Source organism: Palaemon carinicauda, chromosome 6, assembly GCF_036898095.1.
Source record: "Palaemon carinicauda isolate YSFRI2023 chromosome 6, ASM3689809v2, whole genome shotgun sequence".
Classification (NCBI taxonomy): Eukaryota; Metazoa; Arthropoda; class Malacostraca; order Decapoda; family Palaemonidae; genus Palaemon; species Palaemon carinicauda.
In genome coordinates, this window is record NC_090730.1 from 134,557,639 (window position 1) to 134,566,551 (window position 8,913).

Here is an 8,913-nt window from a genome sequence, read left to right on the forward strand (position 1 = left end):
TTTACTGATGTTAATCTGAATTGCTAGCTTTATACTACGATTTGCTGTTTGAATTTATAGTTATATATCTTTTTCATAGTCATTTATGCTTAATTGATACACCATATATATATATATATATATATATATATATATATATATATATATATATATATATATATATATATATATATATATATATATATATGAGGATAAGAGAGACTGAATGCAGTCATAAGTCAATAGTTTGAGTAATGTGAAAGATAGTCAAGAGGTAGGACTGAGTAATGCAAGGCTTGAAAGGGTACTGTAGGACAGAGTGCATTTGTTTAAAGTGACTGTTGCAGTGTTAAAACTGTGATTAAATGGATGAAAAAGATTTGTAATGCCCATATGGAAGAAGGAAAAGCCTTGTCAGAATAGTTTAGGGGTATATGTTTCTCCTTCTTGAAGGCGAATGTGATAGAGGTGACTGTACGAATCGTTGATATGAAAAAAAAAGACATAATCTGTAGAAAAAGAGTATCAAGCTAAAAATTGGTCTGATAAGCCAGAGATCTGTATACAGTCATTCCCTAAAAACAATTTCTACCCCATACTAAATGGCGGCCGTTACCATGGTTTCAAAATATTGTGGCACCCGAAAAGCAAAATTTATAGATTATTTGAAAAGATCTTTATCTTAGGGACTTTCATCATAATTTATAACTGCCTTATATTTATTTCTTTTAGATAGCACCTCAACGCAAGATGAAAGATTCCTCAAAATATTTGTCATGTACGAGTGCGTTCACAATAAAGTGAACGTGTTTCTTGAATTAATCTTCAACCTTTTGTTTGAAACATCTTCCCGGATAAATTCTTTTAGTTTCCCATAACCCCAACATCTTGACATGGAATTCTTTCAAAGTATACATGTCATAATCACTACTTTTTTTTGTAACCAACTGTAATTTTTTAGAAACTATATACCTTTTCTCAATCTACAGCTCTCTCTCTCTCTCTCTCTCTCTCTCTCTCTCTCTCTCTCTCTCTCTCTCTCTCTCTCTCTCTCTCTCTCATATTGCTTTATTTCCGAATAATCTTAACCATGCCAGATGAATGATAAATTGGTGTCCTCTTATGCTAGAATATCATAACAACTTTTTTAGCAACCCAGTACTGTATATTTTCAGAAATCTCTCTCTTGAGCATTATCAATGATTGTGGCTCAAAAAGATAATTTCATAACTTTCCTATTGTTATCGCTATCTTTGTGTCACTAGTCAGTATTTTCTCCACGCAAAACAATAAAATAGGAAAAAGGTACCTGTGACAAATATTTTCTGAGACAATCATGTCGGAGTTATTAGAATAAAATAAAGAAGCTATATGTGGTATACATTTACCTAGGAAAATCTAATAAAAGATAGGTGAGCAATTTGGAAGGTGTTGAGAAAGTATAGTATGAATTATGGTTGTTGAGAACCATTAATTTTTCTGTGAATTAAGTAAAATACATGTTACATTATGTAATCAGTGTCATGACTAGTTTGATGTAAAAGTTCGAGGCTGTGTTATCCCAACGGTTGTTCAGTATCTTTATGGATGGTGTGATGGATGTAAGTGCAAAGTTGTGGGATGAGAACATGAATTGTAAATGGTCTGTGGTAGGATTGGTGTTTACGCGTGATATTGGTTGCACTGGGAACAGTGAAGAGAAGCTGGCTAAGGAGTTTGATAGTGTTTGCAAGAGAGGAATGCTCTATGCAGAAATGAGCAAGAGTAAGCTAAAGAGGGTGAATAGAAAGCTTTAATATGGAGGCATGAATGTTAGATGGTAAAGAGGTAGAATCAAATGTTGTTCATTCGAATAAGTATTTTCGAGTAAATATAGACAATAATGATTAAATGACAGACGTAAGGTAACAAAATTTGTGCAAAATATTATGTTGAATAGATATGCCTGTGAAAATTAAGGTGTGACTGTATGAATGGATTTGAACCAATTCTGTTTTATAGAAGTGAATGGTGGATGTTGAATGTGTATGAGAGAAAGTATGTTTTGGCTGTTGAAGGGAACTATTTACTTGAGTGATCTCCTGCATTTGAATCGGTTTTTTTTTTTTCTTTTTTTTTTTTTTGGTTCTACAAGGAAATGAAGGGCATTATGAAACTTGCCTTGTTTAATTTGAAAATATTATAACGAGATTTTTTTTTTAGAACATTGTCTAAGATGAATTTTTTTCATACATTTGGTTTTTGTTTATTACAGATTATTATTAGTCCTTGCCCTGATACTGCGGATGTTCTAAAACCATAATTAGTTCAGATTATTGACCATGTTCGCTTTCATGTGATTTAATGTAATTCGTGCTATTAATTGTTTCCCTCCAGAGGAGATATAGGTTGTGGAAAATTATTATAATTTCCATTTACTTTTGGGCAATTAGCACTTCAATGTATTTTCATTCGCGATATGTTTAAAGCCCAATGATCATATAATTTGTCTTGAAACTGGTGTCAGATTATCTTTATTTGCTATTATTTCATAAGTGATTACTTCATTTACACCATTCGTGTATAGTAAAACAATGAAAGTAGTTATTATCATTATTATCATTTATATAACTAACATTATCCTGGTGTCGTCTTTTCTTATCGTAATTACATAAAGAACACATTTAAATCTTATGCAACTGCAGAACTGTTATGTATAAATAGTTGGATTTTGAAATATTCCCATTTGTATTTCTTGCTTGCAAAAGTTGAAGTACCTTGATATCCATTGTTTTTATTAAATGTATATAGTATGATTGATTGTTTTTTTTTTTTTTTTTTTTTTTTTTTTTTTTTTTTTTTTTCTTGTACAAGTACTAGCCTCTCGACTAGTACAGTGGCAACGTGTTTGCTTAGTATTCGCATGGCGGCAGATCGATCCCAGCCTGAGAACATGAATTTATGCTGTTTACTGGGGAAGCCACTGCTGTCCTTGAGCACCACAGTAGTTGGATGAGCTTTTCCAGTTGACATTCTGGTGATTATCTATTCTGATGAAACTGGAAGTGAAACTAGACTCCTTAACCTTAGATCTATTTTTCAGCCACGTAAAGTTATAAAGTTTAAGGAAGACCTTAACTTTTAAACTACTAAATAGTCTTTCGTATACTTATTCATATTTTGCAAGCGGATAAAGCATACGAAAATAAGGAGTAACTGTTTGGAAAACTTTCTCCGTAAGTTGGAGAGTTCCTTTTATGAAATGTAGAGGCTTTATCTCCTCATGACTGGAATAGATGTATGGTTTAGTTAGTTAAATGTTCTGTGATACGCCATTTTGCCTGTTGGGTGTTTAAGGGTAATATCACCGCTATGGTATTTATGAACATAATGCATTTATCCAAGCTACAGACAAAGTTCAGCATAGAAGTGCGACTGAGAATTAAGTTGCTCAAGTTGCGGAATGTTCCCTATATAATAAACAGCAAGTGTTTACACACACACACACACACACACACACACATATATATATATATATATATATATATATATATATATATATATATATATATATATATATATATATTTCCTGTCACGCTCTGGGGGAAAGTGAGTACTCATACCTTGGTGAGATGGGGATACTCCGAGAGGTACACTCGGAAACCACAAATTGCCAAACCAGCGGGTTGTAGTTAGGATAGGGGAAGGGGTTGGGAAGAGTTGAATCTGTGTGTGTGTGATGCGTATATGTTTAAATATTTACACGTCATTCTTGACGGCTGTTACTCTAGTAGAACTTCGTGAATAAAGAAGTGAAGGGAGGTAAATATGAATACGTTTATCTTTATTTGGTACCTTCTATTGTATGATTAGATTTAACAATAGTAATTTCTATGGAAAGGAAAAAGAAAATGTTTTTACCCCAGATAATAAGTAACCGATAAAGCAAAGCTCTCAGATAATAAACAACTTTCGGTGATTCCGCCATTGTATCCGAGAACTTCCCAGCGCTCCCCCGTTTGTGGAAGTGGGAAGATAAAAATGACGATAATTGGGTCTGAGATCATTAGGGCTGTCTTAATCTTTTTACGCTAGCCTTAATTATCTTAACTTTCCTGGGAGTGCCAATGAGGAAAAAATACCCGATCATTTTTAGGGGCTCTAGAAGTGGATTCGGTTTTTCATGAACCGGGAATGAACGGGAACTTGTACTGATAGAAAAAGTAACATGGGGTAGAGAGAAATTTTACAGTCCATATTTTGTTATTTGTTTTTGAGTTACGTGGTGGTTGTTTAATAACATAAAATAGATGTGGCGCTGACAATTTAAGATTATAATTTATCATAAAAAAAAAGAGAATTAATAAAAAAAAATAATTGCAGCCAGTATACTTCTAACCGTCATTGGTACACTGACATTATTAAAGTGTCTTTGTAGTGTCCCTATGGCACCCTGCTGCATCCACTGATTTCTTGTTACCTTCTTTATTTTTGTCGTTTTCCTTTCTTCCATTATGCCGTGCAGCTTCTTTAAGATTTTACTCAGTTTCTGATTTTTTCCTTCTTTTGGGCCTTGATGTATGTGACCACGCCGACCCGGCATCGAGCTCATTTAGTCCATATTCTATAAATCCATACAAAGCAAATCAAACCCGTATACTTTGTTTCCCCATTTAAGTAATATTTTGGAGTAGATGAATCATGACGTTATTTTTCTCTTTCGGTTTAACACAAAATCGTTGCTATATCAATTTGTGTCTAGAAACATTCAAGTACATCTGTATTTAAGCTACTAGGGGAAATTATGTCCATTAATTAACGGTTAATCCCTTTGGTGGGTAAGATTAACCATCCATAAGATATAATCCCAAAATAGTTTATGAACCTTGTGTTGTTTCTCTGACGTTTTTGTTAAATATATGACTTTTAAAATAACATGTACTTCTAGATATATATACAGTATGATCCATCTGTGTTTATGGTGTGATTGGTATCAAGGATGTCGTTAAAAATGCTAAAGTATCAAGCTTAACTCCCAATATTTTCAGCGTTTTATCTCTTTGGTATCCATTAGTAACAGCTAAACTGGGGCGGTATTCGGCTTCTGCATACTTTACATTGGGCGTTTCAATGAAAATGTTTGTGATAATGCCAATACCACAAAATGTAAGTTTATTCAATTTATCTAGCACTATTAAGATTAAACTGAGTAAGTCGTGCACCGTTCCTATGATGTGATGACTAGAGGTCAGTGATTATTAATGTCATGGTGACTCCACAAGTCCTTTGATTATTACTCCCAGTTTCAAACACTTTGGGTTTTCCAATTTTGATTAAAGTAAGAAGGTTTCCTGAAAACATTTCCATATTTTCTTTGAGAAAAACCTTGTACTGGGAGAATTTTAACTTATAGTCTTATTGATATTTTGTATGAAAATAGTATTGCTTTGTTTGTGACCAATGAAAGTTTTTTTAAGTCTACTTGGTAGTATGGTCACTTCAGAAAGTGCTTAACTAAATGTATGTTACTCTCGTGTAATTTATTTGGTAACTGTCCAGACAAGCACGAGGAACTATCTGTTTAATCTCCCGGAAACCTCACGTTCTTCAGAATCAGCATTTTAAGCCAAGTGAAGATAACGTTAATGCAAATTATGGATACAAGTTTGTCTCTACATTAGTTTCTAAATGGTTGGATTGATAAGTTGGGTACTTGAATGCCCTTTTATATCTAGGTCATAAGGAGCGAAGGCAGGGCAAGGAAAGGCTGAATATCGGGTAATATCCCCAATTACGTCTTGCAAACCATGAAATACTAATCATTACGGATAAGAAAGGAGAAGCAAAGTTTTGAATTGAAGGGAAGGAAAGATTATTTGAACTGTGCAGCTAACTTATACGATTTTTTATCAAGGAAATTGCAAAGGTAACTTGATGAGTGTTACAAGGCTTCCAGAAACATTATGGGCACTTTAACACCTCAGGAAAACATTCTAAAGTATCACTGGAGAAAACAGACGGAAACTTTTAAGTTATACGGATGGAAATAGATCTAGAGAACCATAAATACATGGAAAGATAATAAATAGAAGGATCATAAAAGTTAGGAGAATGTGAAGGAGAAGAGTAAAGAGATGGAAAACGGATCTAGAAGATTAGAAAGAGCATTTGCAAAAAGGATCAAGAGGTGTATAAACAGATGGAACGAGTATGTAAAAAATAAGACTTAGTGTAAACAGATGGTAATTAATCAAGAGGAGAAGTATAAATAGATGGTACAAGGACATTAAGAAACCAAAGCATATTGATTCAGGATTGCTAGAATCACAAACACACAAAGATGATCTAAAAAAGTACAAACAGGTGGATTTAGGATATACATAATCATTAGCAGAATTCAATAGGATCTAGAGAATTAAGTATAAGCTAATGAAATGCAGTCTAGAAATAAATTAAGGTTAGGATCATTGATGAAATGAACTATATGGGATTCATTCTTATGACGGTAGGAATCAAAGAATGTATAATCTAACTAGAGGTGGATAAGACCACCAAAAGGGTCAATAACTGAGAATGAAAAAATGGCTTTTGATCAAATAAACAAAAATACTTCATATTGATATTTTGTTGGAGATTTAATCATCTAAAATGAGGGGCCTCTAAATTACTAGGAAGGTATAAACTGAATACCAAAATATGTAAATAGACTAGAGGGTAATGTCTTGTAGTTTTGTCAAATACAATTAAGATAAACAATGCAATAGACTGGAAAGAGAGAGAAGACATAAGTAGTTTTGAATTACCGAGGATAGCGTAAAAAAATAACATTTAGTCGGGCTTAGGTCATTGGTAAAATTTATAGAAAATGGAAAAGAGCTGGTTAAAGAACAGGTGCCTAAAGAACATGATTACCACGAAAGCAAATTTTTTTTTCTGCTAACTATACTTAAATTTATTTATTTAATTATTACAAAAATAGTATCAAAATAAAGAGGATAATAACAATCTTATTCTGGTCTCTGCGAGATGCTTTAGAGATAGCAAGAGTGATATCTAAAGATTCTCCAGTCCTTCTGAGATGATCGCACATCAATAGGACAGGTCAGGTCCCCAGTAAATCATGATTTGCATAAAGTGAAGATGTGATCAACAATATTCAACATTATTGTAGCGGACTCGCAGTTTAGTATACAGTGAGCAGTTAGATGTTTCAAAAGCTTAATGATGACAGAAATTATCAAATTATTATCTTTTGTTGGGAAAACTTTCGCATTATTGCTGGATAAATTACACGATTTAATTAATAAAATAAGAAATAAATTATAATGCGATAAATAGCAGTGTTTATCCACAAAATCATTAAGGAATCATGCGAAAAATATGCCTTAGGTTTTTCTTATTTTTCTCTGAACAGAAAATATTTGGTAAAGCATAGATTTAAAGGAGTGCTTAGTGTATGAGGACAGAATAGACTATAAAATAACAGCAAAACAGTATGATACGAGTATTTTCACAAAATTTATTAGAAATAGTTCTATAAAGAGTAAGAAAAGGCAGCTTGTAATCTTTTAAAGAATTGTATTCTCTAACAGAAATCACCCTGTATTAAACAAACGTGAATTGAGATGAATCAGTAATTCAATGTACTACGATTATTGTCACATTCAAGTTGAAAGTTTTGAAATAAGTTTGTTGTATAAAAAGAAAGATTTCTTGGAGAAATTACCTCTCATATTATTCCAACCCTCTTTAAATTCTATTTTCTTGACTAAAACAGAGTATTTAGTTAATCCAGCATAACGAAAGCTCAAAACTGTCGGAACGTGTGGGCTAAAATGAGAGCACGACAAAAACTCCAGATCAGCGTCGTAAACTTTAGCTTAATTGTCCGTAAACTCTGAATTTTTATCCTTCTTAAGTTTCCTCGGGAAACGCTTACCTGAGGATTATCGAGAAATATGTCCTTTGAAGTCCTTTTTGTGTGTGTAGTTCTCAGATTCCCGAGCGTACCTTGTAATAGTTATTTTTTGAAGGGGAAGGAAAAAAAAGTAAAATATTTTTGCTGTGACTTGCTGGAAATGCCCTTTAGTCTTTCTTCTTATTCATATTTCAAAAGGATGTCTTTTTAACCTAGTTTTCTTCCATCTTTCTATGATTTCAGCGAAATAGTAGTGAATGGCGAATGCAAGATTAAAATATGAAAACGCTCATATGAAAATAGATGTTCTACGTTGATCAAATCTATTCGAAATCGACTACGAAATAAATAACATTGCATTTTTTTTTTTAAAGGATAAGAATGTGTATAATATACAGGTTATTCTGAACTTATTCAATGAAGCTGCTAAAGTTGTGAAATATACCCCTTAAGGTTGTTCATCTAGTATTCAGAAGTAGGAATGTGACAGTTATCAGTGTTTTTATTTTATTCTCTGGAATATCCTTTAAGGGGGGTAGGTTTCATGCTGAAATAGAAAGGACAGACACAGGTACTTATATACGAAGAGTAAAACTCGCACACATGCACACATACACACACAAACTCTCTCTCTCTCTCTCTCTCTCTCTCTCTCTCTCTCTCTCTCTCTCTCTCTCTCTCTCTATATATATATATATATATATATATATATATATATATATATATATATATATATATATATATATATGTATGTATGTATGTATGTGTGTGTATATATATGTCTATATATATTTATATATATACAGTATATATATACAGTGTATATATATATATATATATATATATATATATATATATATATATATATATATATATATATATATACACAGTGTATATATATATATATATATATATATATATATATATATATATATATATATATATATATTATACTGTATATATTTACTTTCATAATGTATGATTTTCGCTACCGCTGAGATCAAGATTGATGGTAGAGAGAAAAGCATGAAGACTAT